At 45.0% G+C, this 17,875-nt stretch overlaps 1 protein-coding gene and 1 long non-coding RNA gene across 5 annotated transcripts in view; one reads left to right on the forward strand and one right to left on the reverse strand.

The window, feature by feature from the left end:
* The window catches only part of MBTPS1 (membrane bound transcription factor peptidase, site 1), a 1,184,166-nt gene extending 1,179,541 nt beyond the window's left edge, over positions 1-4,625 (reverse strand). Inside the window, exon 1 of the mRNA XM_069604782.1 lies at positions 4,538-4,625. The gene's annotated coding sequence lies outside the window, so the exon portion shown is untranslated. The remainder of the gene's footprint in view (positions 1-4,537) is intronic.
* An 89-nt stretch (positions 4,626-4,714) lies between these two features.
* LOC138449617 (uncharacterized) overlaps positions 4,715-17,875 on the forward strand; it is a 166,036-nt gene continuing 152,875 nt past the window's right edge. For all 4 annotated transcript variants that reach the window (XR_011260173.1, XR_011260172.1, XR_011260174.1 and 1 more), the window contains exons 1-3: positions 4,715-4,854; positions 12,429-12,527; positions 12,852-12,943. This is a non-coding gene — a long non-coding RNA (uncharacterized lncRNA). The remainder of the gene's footprint in view (positions 4,855-12,428; positions 12,528-12,851; positions 12,944-17,875) is intronic.

Below are 17,875 nucleotides of genomic sequence, written 5' to 3' on the forward strand. Positions count from 1 at the left end.
ACTAGCAAGCGCCCCCACCCACGCGACAGTCCCAAACTACACTGTTAAGTAACTCCCACCCAAGGTCAATAAATCACTGCTTAACAAATGAAATCGATTTGATTACATCATGATGCAAGAACTTTGCAGTAATTCCTCGGACAAAGCGGAGTACACAAACATTATATAGTACTTTTAAAGTTTTGTGTCAATTTTTAGTCTAGGTTAGGGGCACTCTTCTTGTCTTTGCTGCTGCGAAAGCATGTATTTCTGCTACATAATCAATTTTTTTTCAACATGTTCACTCTCAATTGAAAGTATTGCAAGGGCTGATGGCCTTTCCTCAGCCACTGTGGAGCGCAAGTATGTCTGTATCGGTTCCAATTTACTAAAGCTCCTCTCACCACTTTGGAATTGTTAGTAAGAGCCTCATGGCAACCCACACATTTGGAAACAACCAAAGTTTTTTGTGTGATGAACGTGCTGCAAAACTTGAAGGGGCATAATAGAAGTCATCACTTCTATTATGCCCCTTCAAGTTTTTGTCTCAGTTCCTCGGCCAACTAGGAACCATCTATATCAGATTCTGGTGCACTAGCACCACCCTTTGCTACCTATTGCTCCAGGTGCTTGCACAGTTGTATCAGTTCTTCTTTTCCAGGCAAGAGCTTTATGTTGTACATGAAACCCCAGCATGTATTGTGTGCAGACAACTGGGAAAAGCGCCTTTCAAGCGAAGTAGTTATGGCGCCAATCAGGGTATAAAATATGGTGCTTATCTCCTTCTTTTGAAGAATGAAGACAGTCCTTTGGCACTTTTGATACCTTGCGCCACTTGATTTTTTCTCTGCCGGTTCTGTGCTCCCAAAGGTCTTATTGGTTTCGACATTGCCAGTACGTTCAAACGCCTGAAGTAAAAGAAATAGCCAGAAAGTATGGCCCAATTATAACATGTTGCAATATTCTTGCTAGGAATAATCCAAACTCCCCAAAGGCGTATTTTTTTTAAAAGTCTTGTCAGTTTAGATGGTGCATTGATTGCGAAGCAAAGTAGCGGTAAGGAGGATTCTAAAAGGTGCCGAGTTGAAAGTGGGCCAAATTTGGAGAGGCTGTATCATGGCCATACCTATTTGAACAAATTTTTTCTAGCATTTGGACAAATACAATGTATGCCAATTCCTACCACTGGCTGACAGGTTCCAGTTCACCATCTCACATTGCAAGCGCCAATCCCTCTCTCAACCAAATACGCTGTTACCCAAAAAACAAGGCTCTGAATTGGCAGATGAGGTAAACGTTTAGTCTGGAAACTAAACTCATTAACATGAACTGCACTTTAAGGTTTGAGAGAGGCAATAACTTTTGGCTCAGAGAAAGGGCTGCTTGATTTAGGGCCGTATGGCACATTGTTTACAGAATTTCCTTTAAATTACATCTCACCAATGACCTCAAACAGGTGAGATTGTTGAGCAGTTTTTTGAGTGCCATTTGTCATTTGAAAGTCACTTAAAGTGATGGTGCTTTCAGATTGTTTGATTTTTGCAGAAGGAAAGGGCAGAAGGTCTCAATCACAGCCGATTACTCATTTCACATAGCCATACAGTGGAAACATCCGACTTATCTACAGCACAGATGCCAGCCTCCAGGTCTAATAGGCAGGCAGCATCTGACCAGAAACTCAATATTCCTCAACTGAATGGTCTTTGTTTTAACCATTAAGAAAGCAAAAACTGAAATGGAACAATACGGAGATGAGGAACCAGAACACCACAGGAGCACTGGCGAGCTTCGTTACGAGGCCAGAGTGAAGCAAGGGGCATGAAGGTAAATAAAAAGCAGGGTGTGGCCTGAGGGTAAGATCATCCCTCACTTCACCTAGGACCAACTTCCCACATAGGCTGCAGGTCACTACAGCTTGACTGGCACATCTATGAGCGTTCACTTTTCAGAACCATCAGGGTGCTCTGTGCCAAAGGAAAGTACTAGTCAGCAAACAACTCTTCCGATGAAACATCAAAAGGAGGCATTCAGCTGATGTGAGCACGGAGAGCTGGACTCCACTTCACACAGTCCTCCACTTCAGAGTCCCCCTCCTGGAGCTTAGCCAATTTGCACATCCCGGTGTGCATTTCACAGCAAGTGTGATGAAGCGGTCTCTACCCAGTCTGGTCACAGTGCGCTCTCCCAGTTACATTTCAACTCTGTCCTCCTCCTGCGAGTCACATCTACCCCTACAGCTTTCTTCCACCTCACTCATGCCCTTTAACCACCCATTGCTTCCATTTCTCACATGCAATCTCTGCCCCCATTTTGCTTCCCGTATAGGGCCTATATTTTCCTCTTTCATTCCCCCTTTCTTAATCTCGCTTTCCTCACCTTTTCCTTGACTACCTTGTTTTCTGTCCCACTTTAATCTCTTTCACTATGTCTGCATGGCCGTCCTTATTTATTTGAGCCTTACACCCGCTGGGCATAATCACTTACAGTGAAAGACACCTTACATCTGGTCACTTATTAAATGGCAGAAACCAATTTAAATAGAAGTGGAACCCATTCACTATATCATCCGTCCATCGCACATGGCCTTCAGGGGCCTGTGTAGAACTTTTCAAAGTAATTCAACCTACAGGACAGGATCTCAAGTAGTCCAGTTTCTGGACTGAAATAATAAACCTCATCAGATTGCATTCTGGTACTTGTAGGCCTGTTTATATAACCTTCACAGGAATGCAAAACGAAAACGCATAAAGATGGTAGCTCCCTGTAAAAGTGGATTATAGAGTGCTTCTTCTGCCAATTTTAAAGAAACAAGAGTGTGAAAAAAAGCATGTGACAAAAAGTCAGCATTGGTCTCACTGCATTCCTAGTGGTCAAATATTCACACTTCAGGAGTTATTTTGTTTGCAGATTACTACACATGCATGTAAACCTCCAGAGATCTTTGCACTGCCTGCGTTTTTTAATTCTGTCCAGAACCTTTCTGCCCATCATCCTTGCCCTGCCGATGAAAGGAGTACCAAATTTGCTGTTCTAAACAATGAAATAAAGATATACCATCAAAGCTCAAACTCGGATCTTGTCCGCGGGACCGAGCAAAAGCAAACAAACCATCTCATCAAATATAATCCCCTTGGTTTATGGGGAACTTTACTATAGGCCCATATGTACACAGTGCAGCATCAACCTGCTGAGAAATCCTAGCTGCACCACTGCAGCCAACTCAGTACGAGAAAGGACTCCCGCCAGGACTAAGAACAATTGCATGGGGATAAAATGTCAATGCAACCATGAAAATAAGTGTCATTAGTTCAATATTTTCCTGCCCCGAATGCCAACTCTAAACAAATGAAGTTCGCTGAACTGCAGAAAACAGTACCAAGTTTCAAACCTGTCCAATTAAAACCAACAACGAAGAGCAGCAACTTCCAATATACGCTTTCAACTCTGAGAAATGTTGCTGCCGTTTAAACTTTTTTTTTTGGGACAGAACAGAGTGAAGCTACGTTCTGCCATTTACCCTTTCAGGTGCGGGACACCTAAAGGGAAAGCTGGAACACAGCAAAGCGATTGCAAAACACGCACTCGATCCAACCGAGGTAGGCGTCTACAGGGTGGAAATAAATCTGGGCTACGAAAGTGTAAAACAGAATATTCCCATTTACCTGTTCTTGTCCAGAATGAACTCTGAACTATGAAAACTACTCCTTGAGCACCAGCTGAACACTATGTACACAGTTTAAAGAAACATTTTCTAAAACGTCAACAGAATCATCGGGTTTTATCTACCTTCTTTCAGAGTAGTTCTGCACACAAGCGAATCAGGGAGGCAATACAGTCTTTCTTTGCGCACGGGTAGAAAGCAATTGGAGTGTTGGGAAGCCGGGAACACTCAAAGGCAGCCGTCTTTTTTCCTCTGTGGTGTGTTGTTCCAGCTTGATTACAAAGGAGAGTGCCCACCAGGAAAGGCGCCCTCTTATGTCCCCCACCCCAAGTGTCGTGACAGTTCAGCGAGCCTCTGACTTCTGTAACATTACACAAGTACTATGTGAATCCGAGTCAGCAGCAGCCACTACTTCCCCCACAGCAATCGCGCCCCACACCCAGGGAAATGTTGCCCTCAAGGAACCGGGGCAATTCCACCCCCTGTGGACCCAATTCCACTCCCCGGGTCAAGCAACGGGCCTGATTATTATATATGTAGTCACTTACACCAGAGCAGGGTTTGTATAGCAGCTGCACATTAGTTACTGCGTCTGCGAGCGTTCGAGAGACTGAAACGTACCATAGATGAGCTTCGGACCAGCTACTGAGTCTACAACACCAACAACAGGCTGCCCTGTGTAATTTCAAAACCAGATGTTTACAAATTCACGTACTTGCAATGTTTAATTTCAACAAGTGATAAGTACAATACAAAAACAGTTTTGATGTGCATTTGCAGAGGTTGCAAAAGGGCTCCTCTTAACAATATAACAAAGGGGTGAGAACATCTAAGTAAATGGACGCGAAAAGAAATGCATATAAAATTCACTACAAGACCGGGATCGCATGCACTCACCTGATTCTGCCTGGAATCGGGATCCGACGTTTTCGTAATGGGTAGTGTCTAGTTCCCATTTGAGAAACGGACCATAGCAACGCTCCTCCCAACGTCATCACGTGCTCCGCATCACGTGGCTCCGCATCACGTGTTCGGCAACGTTCACTTCGTCTTCTTTTTTTTTTTGCACGAGCGGGAAAGCAAGGCAACAGGCGTGGAACAAGCGTGAAGGAGAGGGAAGGCAAGGTGTTGCAGGACTCGGCGGGAGAGATTCCTCCCTTACAAAGCACATTTTGTATAGTTGCTTGTTATTTAGTGCTCGAGTTCGGTTTATGGTAAGTCTTAACGTTTTCTCATGTTGATTGTTTCTTTAATGCAGGGTGGGGGAAGGGAGTATTTCTGTGTATTCTATGGATTTGTAATGTGCATCAAGGGTGAGATTTACTTAAAGGTGATTTGCCTGTGGGAAATGTGTTTTATGGAGTGGGGCAGTGTGTTCCTCCCTTCCCAATGGGATTTCCACTGTACAAGTGAACAGTACAGCAAATAGTTAATAATTCTCCCTGCTGGAGAGAGGAGGGTTGGAGGATTATAATAATTTATTTGTTATGTGACGCAGATGGGGATATGCTTGTGCAGCAGATGGGGATATGTTTTTTATGCAGACAGACACATTTGGGTACAAATTTCCAGCATAACAGTTAAGTTATTTTTTCTCCTGCATGGTGGGGCGATTTGGCATTCCCCGGGGAGGGGGTTGTTCATTTAAAATCCCTATGAGACCCGATAGCAGGGTGCGTTTGTTTAAAAGTTTGCCAATACTTTCTAAAATGCATTTATGGCGTCATGACGTCTTTCGCGTATTTCTGTTAAGTCGTTGGGTGTTTTCACGTAGGACGTCTTTACATACTTAGGAAGAGGTTCACAGAGGAAGGACCACTCCATGCCGCGTACGGGCATGTTTTTTGTGTGTGTGTGTGTGTGTTTGTGTGTGTATTTATAAGGCGCTTATACATTTCGTAAGTGTTTCGAAGTGCCAGGTATATTTGGGGGCCTTTGGGTTTGTTTTTCCTATTTTGATTTTAGTTGTAGCAACAGCGGATCTTTGTGTGTCTGCTTGGCTGGTATTATCCCCATCCTGGCTCCCCCCCCCACCCCCAAACAGAAGTGATTTGTGGCCGTGCCATGCGCGCCAAGCGAATTTCAGTGCAGATGTTTTTTCCAAATTCGGCTGCCAACAGCAATACGGATTATACGCCATCTTTCTTCACCCTTATCTGCGCAACACGGCTTTCACTGTTAAAACATCAATGCGCTCAGCTAGTTGGAAATTAAGCCCCATGTCGATCCCATTTTTACCACAGCCGCATGCTTGCTTATTTTTCTGCACTGCTGCACAGGCTCACGCAGGCTTGGATGCCTCTGGGGCTGCCGAGCCCTCCTGCTCTGGGGATGATATTTGTGCTGCCACCGGAGAGGGGGACGATTGTGGCAGCAGCCCAGTGGATGAAGAGTAGCGGGCAGGGCTGACGTTCCCTTGGCATGATTTCTGTAACTTTACTGCCTTTACAAGGTGAGGGGTTCTGATTTGAACATTGCAGGGTAGAGCTGTATTAGCCAGAGTCTGTTTGTGCCACAAGATGTCTTTCTTGATTTCATGGTCCCACCCCCCCCTCCCAGGGCATTTCTTCTGCTGTATGTCTGTATAGGAAGGAATTCCTTAATTTCCCTGCGTTGTCTTAATAACTAGGTGCCTGCATGTTCATGTATACTTTGCTAGTATACAGTGAAAATCCAGACTCCTTTATAGTCTTACCAGCAAGATAACAATAGAGTTTTTCGCCTTAAATATAGCCATACTGGAGGCAGAGGTCTTCAATCTGTGGGGCGTGTGATCCAGGACGGTGAGAAAAGAGAAAATAGTTTTTGTTTGCCTCACCTAACTGTGCATGGCGAGCCACTGGCCCCTCATGCGCAGTCAGTGTGACATGGCCACGAAACAGGAAATAAACGCAGCCTGGACGTGCGCTTTCCTGCATTCTGATGGCGCGTCCATGCTGTGTTCCTGCTGGTGCTGCCAGTATCTTCTTGCCTGGTAAGGGATGCTGCTTCTCGGCTCAGCCCCCTACACCACATTTATAGGGGGTGCCGGGGATCAAGCGTTTCAGGCCTTTTCCGGTCCCTCTTCCCCTTTGGACCCACAAAGGCGAACGCGTGGGGAGAGGAGGGGAGCAGGGGGGCCTGATCACTGCAATGCTGGTTCCCCCACCTTGGGGACCACGGGGGAGAGGAGGCGAGCGAGACGGAAGAATGCCTTGCTAGTGTTTTATGATATAAACAACACTGTTTTTAACTGGAGCACATTTATTCTAATTCTTCACCTCAATCTGTGGTCCCTTCTACCCCACACAAGACGTCCCTCAAGCACTCAGACCAACCTACGCCGTCACACTGACTACTTGCCACCCCACCTGTGCTCCTTCCAAAGAGCATATATTTGCGCCAACAGTAAAGACTCACTCAGTCTCCACTGCTCTGTCCCCTCCCTTCCAGATCTGCTCCCTCTCTGCCTTAGCATTCAACCAGGCACTCTACAGTACTGCTCAATCTTCCCTTCACTTGCCTTTCAACGTGCAGCCCACCCACTCTCCTGCTCCTTCCTCCAGCTGCACCCAAAAGGAAAGCAGGACCTGAAGTCTCATCTTCAATCTCAGCTCCCAGACTTTCTGGAATAACGCAAGCTCGTAGAAGACTCAAGCAGTACAAAGGTACCAACCAGCAACCAGGGAGTCTCCAGCTCCTCCCTAACTAACCTCATCCACCCCAACCCTGGTCCCTGCTCCACTCGACCAGGTCTGTTCCAACCCCTCCCTAGCTGCCTTTGGACTATTACTATCCAAACCCCTGCCCCTCCAACCCGGAGTGTCTCCAGTTCCTCCCCAATCCCCTTGAGCCACTCCATTTTGTTTATGTTTGTTTGTTTGTTTGTTTATTTATTTATTAATGCGCTCCAAGCCCGTGGGCAGTCGGGCGCAGCAAAACAAGTAGATTCGAAACTTAGTTACAGAGGCCTGAACACAGCCTATTACAAAAACAGTGGTAATTTACAGCAAGTGATACTTTACAGCAGGTGATACAGGTGAGGCAGTACATGTAGGATCAGCAGGAGGAAGCGCAGAGGAATGTTGTCTTAACAGGTGTTGCAATCGTTGTTGTGCAGCCATTTGATGGCATTAGATCTAAATCACCGAGATTAGATCTAAATTCACCGAGATCTCCAAGATCTTACCCTAGGTGAAGCTATAGCACAGCGAAACATACTGCAACATAGCCACCCACTGCAATTCCGCACCCACAGGGCCCTCAGGCATGCAGCATCCCACCCACCTGCTCCCTTCCTTTTCCTCCACCACACCCCGTCCAACATCATTGACATTGTCTTATGGAATGCAAGATCTTGATGCAACAAGACTGCTGCTGGTTTGGACCTATTTCTATAGCTAAACCTTCACTTCCTCTGCATTACCGAAACATGGATCCCCCCCCCAATGCTACAGTTCTGCATCTCTTACTTCGTGGTCCTCTTCTTCATTCGCCCACGTTCCCCGCACCTCCGGCTGTGGTGGCGGCATTGGCCTACTACATCACCCAAAGTACCTATCAGCTCCCTGTCCAGTACCCCCTATGGATTTTCCCTCCTTCGAATACATGTACAAAATGTTCACCACACCACACGCCATAGTCTTTCTCATTATCTACCGTCCACCAGGCACTCTTGGCTACTTCTATGACGATATAGACCACCACCTTGGTCACATCTCACCTAGTCCCACACCACTAATCATGATTGGTGACTTCAGCCCCCATCTCTCCACCTCTCATCATACCTCCCCCTTCCTCTTAATACTCAACTCCTACCTACTTACCCCTCTCCCTACTCCACCCACTCACACTACCAGCTCCACTCGTGACCTAATCTTTTTCTTCTTTCACAGCTTCCTCTGTCTCTAACCTCCCTACCTATCTGTCCGACCATTCTCTACTCGCTGTCTCTTTCCCACCTCTCCTTCTCCCGCCTCCCCTCCACCTCCGCGACCTGCGTAACTTTAATTCTTCACTATTCTACGACACCTGTACCAACTGCCCCCTCCCCCCCACTCATTTTTCCTCTCTCTGCAAACTAGGCCACATCCACTCTTTCCTTTTCCCTTGCCTTCAGTCTCGATCAACTCCTTCCCGCAAAGCCGCCCAACCTTGGCTCTCCACACCTATCCCCGAAGCGCCGTCGTCCTCCGCCGCCTCGAAAGATGCTGTCACAAACACCCCTTCTCCTGCTAACCAGGCTTCTTACTTCTCCTACCACTCCCTCTATGATAACTGCATCAAATCTGCCAAACAAACATACTTTTCAGACCTTCTCCACACTCAATCTTCTCACCCACACCAGATCTTCCAAACCCTGACTCGCCTTCTCTCTCCCCCTACTCCTGATCCTTATATTGCCTCACCTCTCTGAGCTACTGATCTTGCTACCTTCTTCTCCTCGAAAGTACACACCCTACGCCAAAACATTCTACAATCCCCCTCATTTACTCCCCCCTCTCCTTCCCACACAACTCCCTCTACCACCATTTCCAACTTCACTACTGTCTCTGAATCTGAAGTCTCCATTCTCTTGTCCAAAACTCACCCAACCACTGCTCCCGGTGACCCCCTTCGCACCTCTCTCATTCCCAAAGTCTACCCGTTCCTGTTACCTTACCTTGCTTGCTTTTTTAACATCTGTCTTGCTACTTCTACCTTTCCCTCCGGCTTCAAGCATGCAATCATCATTCCCATTCTGAAAAAGCCCTTCGCTAACCCTCTCCTTGTTTCAAACTTTCGCCCCATCTCCCTTCTACCCTTCCTATCCAAGCTCCTAGAGCGCATTGTGTACTCACAACTCTCTGCTTACATCTCTAACCTCTCTCTCCTCCCTCCTACTCAATCAGGGTTCCGCCCCCACCACTCTACTGGAACTGCTCTCACCTTCGTCCTTAACTTCCTCCTCACAGCATGCTACACCAAACACTCTGTCCTTATTCTTCTTGACCTATCTGCCGCCTTTGACACAGTAGACCACCCTTTACTTCTTAACTCTCTCTCCTCCTTTGGCCTCAGATAGGAAGTGAACCAGGCGAGGACTGGTTCACTTCCTATCTATCCAACCGCACCTTTGCTGTGTCATGGGGCGGTCACACCCCCCCCCCCCCTTCTCTCTCGACTATGGCATCCCCAAGGCTCCGTACTTGGCCCTTTCTCTTCTCTCTGTACACCATACTTCTCGCTCCTATCATCTCTGCCTTTGGTGTATCTCACCACTTCTATGCTGATGACACACAGCTTTTTCTCTCTTTCTCATCTTTCGCCCCCGACATCCATCATAAACTCTCATCCTGTCTTACTGCCATCAAATCCTGGATGTCCTCCCACTTTATCACCCTGAACACAGACAAAACTGAAGTTCTTTTCTTTCCTTCTAATACCCTCCCTCCTCCTTCTCCTCCTCCTTCCATTCTCTTTCCCCTCTCCCATCTCCCTATCTCCCTCACTGCCCGCAATCTCGGTCTCCACCTCGACTCCAACCTCTCCTTCAATCACCACATCTCTTTTGCCTCCCGGGCCTGTCGCTTCCACCTATACAACATGCGCAAAATTCGTCCCTTCCTCATTTTTCATGCCACTTAACTCCTAATATCATCTTTAATCTTCTCTCGACTTTTCTATTGCTCTGTTCTCCTCTTTGGTCTCCCTTCCTCACATCTATCCCCGCTTAAATCAGTCTACCACTCTGCCATCCATTTTCTCTGTCTCCTCTCCCCCCATGACTCTATCTCTTCATCCCTTACCTCTGGGCTGGCTCTCCTTCCACTGTCAACTAAAGTACAACTTACTGTCTTGTCTTCAAATCCCTCTTGCCCCCCTACCTTGCTTCCCTCCTCTCCTTCTATTCTCCCTCTCGTTCTCTCCGCTCTGCTAATCACTTCCTACTCACTGTCCCGCCCGCTCCTTGTGCTCAATCCCATTTCCGTTCCTTCCAACTTCTCGCCCCACTTCATTGGAACCCTCTACGCTCCATCAACTCTTACTCCTCATTCCGCACTTCCTTAAAATCCTGCCTACTCCAGTCACCTGCCTGACAAACAATGGCTGTTTTGATCACCGTTCAGCTATATGCAATTCTATACTACTGTTTGTTTCTCTATAAATTGTTCTGTATATTGTTCTCTGCTGCAAGATTCATGTAGTAATTAATTTTGCTTATAATGTATTACCTGTTCTATGTAAAGCGCTTTGGCTAAAAGCGCTATATAAAATCCAAATATCTGGCTCCCCTTTGGCAGATTGCTTGGCTCCAGCAATCTGCCGTGGGGGAACCAGATATCGTACAACACCGCCCCCCCTGCGTTGGCTGCCCCTCTGCCTTGTCACCCCTCTAGTCAATGGGATGCTCTGGCTGGGTCCGGCATCAGATGTCTGGCTGGATCTCGGGACCCGGCCTGCCTCAGCCATGACCAGTCTTTACCAAGCCCCCCAGCTTTGCAGAGGGAAACTGGAGGCTCAGTGACCTAATCTACATGGTGCTCCTTTCCCCAGCCGTCACTCGCGCATTTTCTGGCTCTGTTTGCTCATCCCGTTTGTTTTCTTCTGTCCTGAAAGGGACACCACAGAAGTCAATGGCCCATGAACATCACTGTGGCCGTGGATCACTGTTGAAAGTAGGCATTCTACATGCTGGACACATTATTGTTGTTCAAATGTGCATTTTACACGTTCATGGGAAAAAAGTAATTTCTAAACTCAAAAACGCTGCTGAAACTTGTGTTCACTAGTTTTCTTTGAGATCATTTTTTTGTTGGTTTATTTTTTTGTTTGTTTTTGCTTAGAGCACCACACCAATACTCTGTAATTTGTGTGCCCCTTGATTTGTGTTTTATCACAGATTATATTTATAAAGATGTTATGTTTATCAAAATGGTTAGTCACAAATAAATACTTACGTTGTGCTGACAGCCGTTATTGGCAAAAAAACTGGGTTTGTGGCTGCCAACTTTTGGTTTTCACTACAGAGGCAGAAATACTCCAACCCATTGCCCAACCCATCCCATGGCCAAACACATTTTATAGCGCTTCCTTTTTTTATAAGTGATTGCAAAAGGTCATTGATTAACACGTTTTGCATTTCTTTCTTTATTGTTTTGGTTAAATTCAACCTTAAACACATTAAAAGAAACAACAATATATCAATACACATAATTATATTCACCATATAACGTCTCAGCAACGGTTTGTCAACCTGCTAAGCTACCCCGTTAGCCATCTAATATAGAACGAGTCTATGCATCCCTTGATGTCCTAAAATCACTGCATTACTAACAGTACTTTGGGTGCACCGCTGCCATAGAAGTGATTTAAAGTGGAATTCATGTATATCGTCCTGCTTTGGGTGCCATGCCTTCGCCTGCATGGGGCACCATATGTTGCAGAGAAGCCAGGGGCCCTCGTGTCTGCCATGGTAGCCGCGGCATTCTGCTGCTATGTCAGCGGTGTTGCCAAACTGCTGTAAAAGGTACATGGCTATTACTCGATGTTTCCGAAAGTAAGCTCGGTGAGTTAAGAACTGTCAGATTCTATGTAAGATGTTGATGAATGAGTCACGTTTTTAGGTATGTGCTCTGACTGTTCTGTTCGCTCTGCCAGCTGGGGTGGACTGGCGTATAGGAAACTTGAGATTTACCAGTAGGGCCCTGCACCCTAGCACCTATTTGTGTGCTGGGGAGGATGTGTGCCGACGAGTGTAGTGCGCAAATATTGGTATGGTCAATCTGGGACATCTATAATTTTGTTTATTGTACTTTTTCAATTGCAGGAACACAAAATGGCCCTATCATCCTATCTTGGAAGCAAAGTCCCCCAACAGCAATGGCAACATAAAAAATCCTGATATCTGTAGTAGGATTTGCTGACGGTAAGCATGCCTTTTTTAAAACGACTGCATTTTGCTGGGAGTGATGGTGGGACAATTTTAAAGGTATATTTAGGAGTCACCGGGATTTCAAAACTATTTTTGAGGCTGTTACTTTCTCATGCCCAGATTGGGGCGGTACTGAAAGTTCACGTCTCATGTGGGAGTTGCATGCACTGTGTACTCTCTCCTGGGTTCCCAGCGTTATGTCCTGCTTAGTAGCTGATGCCTAACACCCAAGAGCTGGTTTTAACCCCTGCTCATCTCATCATAATTTTAAAGTCTCAGGCAGACCCATGCATCCTTGGCTAACTGTTTTCATTGTAGAAGCATCGCTCCAAGCGTCAGTGTGTCACCCTAACCACCTGTGCCCCAGCAAGAAAAATCCAGTGAAGCACTTGACCCAGCCACACAGGCAGGTAAGGATTTCTTTTGCCTATGTACCATTGGTTGAGTAGAAGTGCTGAAGGTTAAAATCGGCCCTGTGCAATGTGCATCCAGGTGTGGTTTCGCCGCCAAGTCTGTCGCTTAGTCCAGGACCACACTTCAAAAACAAATTAGAGCTAGAACTTCACGATCTAAACAGGGAGTCTTCTGAGACTTCTATCAATGTTTTTTTTTTTTTTTAATCCAACCAATATTTCGGACCCATTTTTGCTGAGTTTTTTTCCCCCAAGCTGTTCACATAGTTTCTTTTGGGGACTTTTTTTTGTGTTTGTGTATAATTTTTTCCCCAGCCTTTTCATGTGGTTCGTTTTAAATCTTTGCATGTGGTGTTTGCCATTTTAAATCTTTGAAGCATTTAAAATTTTTGAAAGCGTGAAATGCTTTTTAAAAACGAATGTGATTAAAGTTGGGGTTTTCAATGTTTTCACAGATTCAGGCTCCTTTTTTAGATGGATTGTTGATACTAAGTGAAAAGATCTTTTTCACTGTACCGATTTGAGGGCAGGGTGTTGTTTTAGAAAGACTGCTCCATAACCGCAGAGAGCAGTCTTTCTAAATCGAACTATCATGTTTATCAAACCCCTGCCGCACATGATTGCACACAGGGGCTGACAGGCACTGTAAGCCCCAGCGGAGTCGTTGCAGGAGGCAGAGGTGAGTTTTGGACTCTGTGTGTGTATGTGGGTAGGGTGCGTGTGTTGATTGGGGGGTGGTGAGGAAATTGGGGTTCAGGGGTTAACCGCCCCAAGATTAATGAGTTAATGAGCGGGTAGGGAAGGAATGGGGGGCAGTATGTGATATTTCCGCATTTTAAAGCCAATACAAAAACAGCCGGAAAAATAGATATTTTTTGTGTTCGGACTTTAAAATGCAGAAATATCACAGAACTGGCTCGTTTCCAAGTACCCAAAGATGGTTGGAATCTCAAATGAAAAGCAGAAGGAGCGGTGGAAACGGACAAAAGAAATGCAAAAACACAGAAATATGTCTCTTATTTGGACTTTGGGTTCACATGGATCGCAGTTGCTGGACAAGTTAAGCTGCAGTGTGTGGTTTGTGGCGCTACATTAGCAAGCCTGAAGCCAACACAATTAAGGCAGCATTTGGAAACAAAACAGGCCGTTTAGCAACAAAGACCCAGGATTTGTGTGTACGGCAGCTGCAAGGCATGCAGAAAGACACTGTTAAAAATGTGGCCTCAGTACCTGCAAACGCTTTGAAAGCTTCTTACCACATTATCTAGGCAAAAACAAAAAGCCCTTTACAGATGCTGAGAAAGTAATTCTGCCAACAATTCTCGCTGTCAACAGGGTAATGCTTGGTGACGGTGCAGCTGAGAAATGCAAAAGTATCCCTATGTTTGACACCACAATTTTACGCCGCATCACTGACCTGTCCTCTGATATCATTACAGAATTGATATCGCGCTTGAAACAGTTTGCCCTGCAGTTGGATGAGGCCATTGACATTTCAAAAGAAGCAAATTTGATTGCTTTTGTGAGGTACTGCCGTGGAAAAGATCTATATTGGAGAAATATTTTGTAAACCAATTCAGGGCAGAACAACGCAGTGTGTTGGTATTTGCATGGATGGTGGTGCTTCTTCAATGTGTGGTGCTAGAGCTGGGTTAAAAGCAAAAGTGTTGGCAGTAGCTCCACATATATTGTGGACACACTCTTTGACTGTGCACAATATGTGGAATGGACTCTCAGGGGTGCTGACTTCTGTTGTAAAATTGTACATTTTAATAAGATGCACTCAGCCCTCCAGATAAGGTGTGTATGACGCCTTTTTACGCACAGAAATCTTGTCAATGCATCCCTTTTAATTCTTCCTTGCATACCACTTACACAGGCTATTTATGGCAGCACCCCCATAAATCATGTAGCTCAATGGTGACAGCTTGACTAAAAGCAGCTTGTAAATCCACTCTTTACTTTAGTAATTGACACAGTTCCTTGAAAGAAGCAACTGGGATGAGTCCTAGTCTGTTTGATATTTTTTACCACTCTCCTCTGTTAATGATTCTATCAAGATAATACTTTCTGAGTAATGTAAAAGGGAATTAGTGTTGTGTTCACTTTATTCAACTGCCTGCATTTTGTGGGTTACAGTGTTATTAAAGCATCTTGAATCTTGAACATGCTTTTCACTTTGCTTTAGGACACAGGTTATATTGTGTAAAATAAAAATAGTCTTAAACAAGGGCTGCATTTCTGCTTAATTGGCTTTAACAGAGGCAGCGCAGTTGCAGCAGAATGTCATAATTTGTTTTCTTTTCATCACAGAAGCACACCAATTGCATAGCTAGGCATGTGGTCTGAACTTTAACTCCCTTTCTGACCACCCACCACAAGCATGTATAATGGATACAGGTACACGCAGTGCTGTATATATTTTCAGTGGCACAGATTGTGCCATACTTCTGAACAGGACTGCTATATATTCAGGCAAGCAAAGAAGCCTAATCTATCAACGGAGCTTCTATACCGTATGCATGTCATCACACAATGCCAAATATTCACAGCAGTGCTGATTGCATCATGCCCATATTTCTTAGCAGTACTGATATGTTTTTGGACAGTACCTGAATTTCAGCACGAACATGTGTTGGCGTTTTCTGCAGCGAGCTAAAGTACAGAGCAAGAACAGTATCTGAGCTCTGCCCACCAACACCTGACAGTGTGAGAAGATGGCATTGCTGTCATATACTTCAATACCTTCTACTCGTTCTTGAGATTTTCAAAACGTCTGCTTCTCCCATGTCCGCTTACTGAGTCCCACTGCCAAAAAGTCTAGCACTTTTCAAAGCATCATTATGAATTTCCTGACTAATGTAGGATAGTCCAAACAGGCTTAGAGCTTTTGACAATCCATTTATGTCAGGCAAGTCTCACATGGAACTACCAGTGCCCTAAACCTATGTGCCTTTCAGTGTCAACAGCCTGTTGGGAAAGGCAGCTTAGTGGGTCAATAACCCTGCTGCAGGGATTATTGTGTAACCTGTTAGTTCAAATCATGTTACTAGTTGAGTTAATGAGTCTGCATCAGAGAGATGCAGGTAACATTCAATAGTAACACAAATTGACTTATCTTTCGATTTATCAAAAGGAATACTAAATGTTCAGTGATTCAGAACACACGCATTTCATCTGGGATGCTCTATTTGTAATGGAGCATACCTGTGATTGCTCAGAACACAATTCTTCAGGGCTGCTATACTTGTAATGGCTCAGAACACAGAGCTCACCAGGGCTGCTAAACCTGTGATGGCCCAAAACACACAGCTCTTCAGGGCTGCTATACTTGTAATGGCTCAGAACACACACGTCATCAGGGCTGCTATACCTGGGATTGCTCAGAACACAATACTTCATGACCGCTGTGCTTGTAACAGCTCAGAACACACACCTCATTGGGGCTGCTATACCTGGGATGGCTGAGAACCGACACATCTCATTTGGAATGCTATACTTTTAAGGGCTCAGAAGAAGCACATCCCATGAGGACTCCTATATGTGTAATGGCACAGAACACACACCTCATAAGGGCTGTTATACCTGTGATGGCTCAGAAACAGAACACACGCATCCCATGAGGACCACTATACTTGTAATGGCTCAGAACAGACATCTCATGTGGGATGCTATACTTGTAATAGCTCGGAAGAAGCACCTCCCCTGAGGACTGCTATACTTATGACGGCTCAAAACACTCATCTCATTTGGGCTGCTATACCTGTGATGGCTCAGAATACACAACTCTTCAGTGCTGCTATACTTGTAATGGCTCAGAATACACACCTCATCGAGGCTGTTATACCTGTAATGGCACAGAGCACACATCTCATATGGGCTCTTTTACTTGTAATGGCATACAGTATTGGTAAAGCATCTACATTAAAGCAATGCTGCAACTGGTGAGACAAACCTCCAACTCTATAATGCCCATCCTAATGGCTAAAAGGTTTACACACATCTAAAAAGGAGCACCCAATGCTAATGCTGCACTAGATTTTTAAATAGAAAAGGCATTTTCAGCTTTTTGGATATTTATTGGTGCTTCTTTAAAAGACAAACAGAAAAACAGGAGAGGAAGAGCAACTCTGAAATTAAGCAATACAGAAGAACAAAGGTGTGGCGGAGAGGGGAGGCGAAGGGACAGAGAACATACTAGACAATCCAAAACAGGAATTTGAGCAACAGGAAGAGAGAGCAATGAGCTACATGATAGGACAACAAGACTTTATTTATGAATCACCCGATGTAACTAGCTGGCATCTGTAGTAACTCTTAACAGAGTTTGTGCCTAAGTGTCATGGAGATTGTATGCATCTACAAGGTTATTGTGTGGGGTAAATGTTTCCACAAGTGCAATACATTATTTAGAACCACTTTGAAATACAGCTGGTTTGTCACTTATGTTTTCGAATAGTTTTAATTTTACGCACACATTGGATAGTTGTCAGATACTTTTTACTCTTTTGCGAAGGAGGAAAATCATTTTTACTCTCTTGAAATTGCATTTACTCTCTAATTCTAAAAGTTGGGAGTAAAATACTCTCACTGAAAAATCCTATCTGGAGCACTGGATGCACTGCACATGAGACCGTCTTTGCCACATTATGTACAGAAATGGGAGCTGAACATGATGCTTCGTTGTTTCACACGGAGGTCCGGTGGCTCTCCAGGGGTAAAGGTTTTAAATCACGGTTAGGAACTCGGGAATAAAGTGATACTTTCTCCTGGGTTTGGACCAGACGAAGGAAGAGCCTCTGTAATTCACTCTGGCTTGTACTGTTAGTTTACTATGGTGACCTCTTTGAAAAGCTACACTTTCTAAACTTCTCCCTGCAAGGCACAGAAAATAAACATCATTATTGGCTATGAACACAAAAATATCAG

This window comes from Ambystoma mexicanum, chromosome 1p, assembly GCF_040938575.1.
Source record: "Ambystoma mexicanum isolate Mex_15411 chromosome 1p, UKY_AmexF1_1, whole genome shotgun sequence".
NCBI lineage: Eukaryota > Metazoa > Chordata > Amphibia > Caudata > Ambystomatidae > Ambystoma > Ambystoma mexicanum.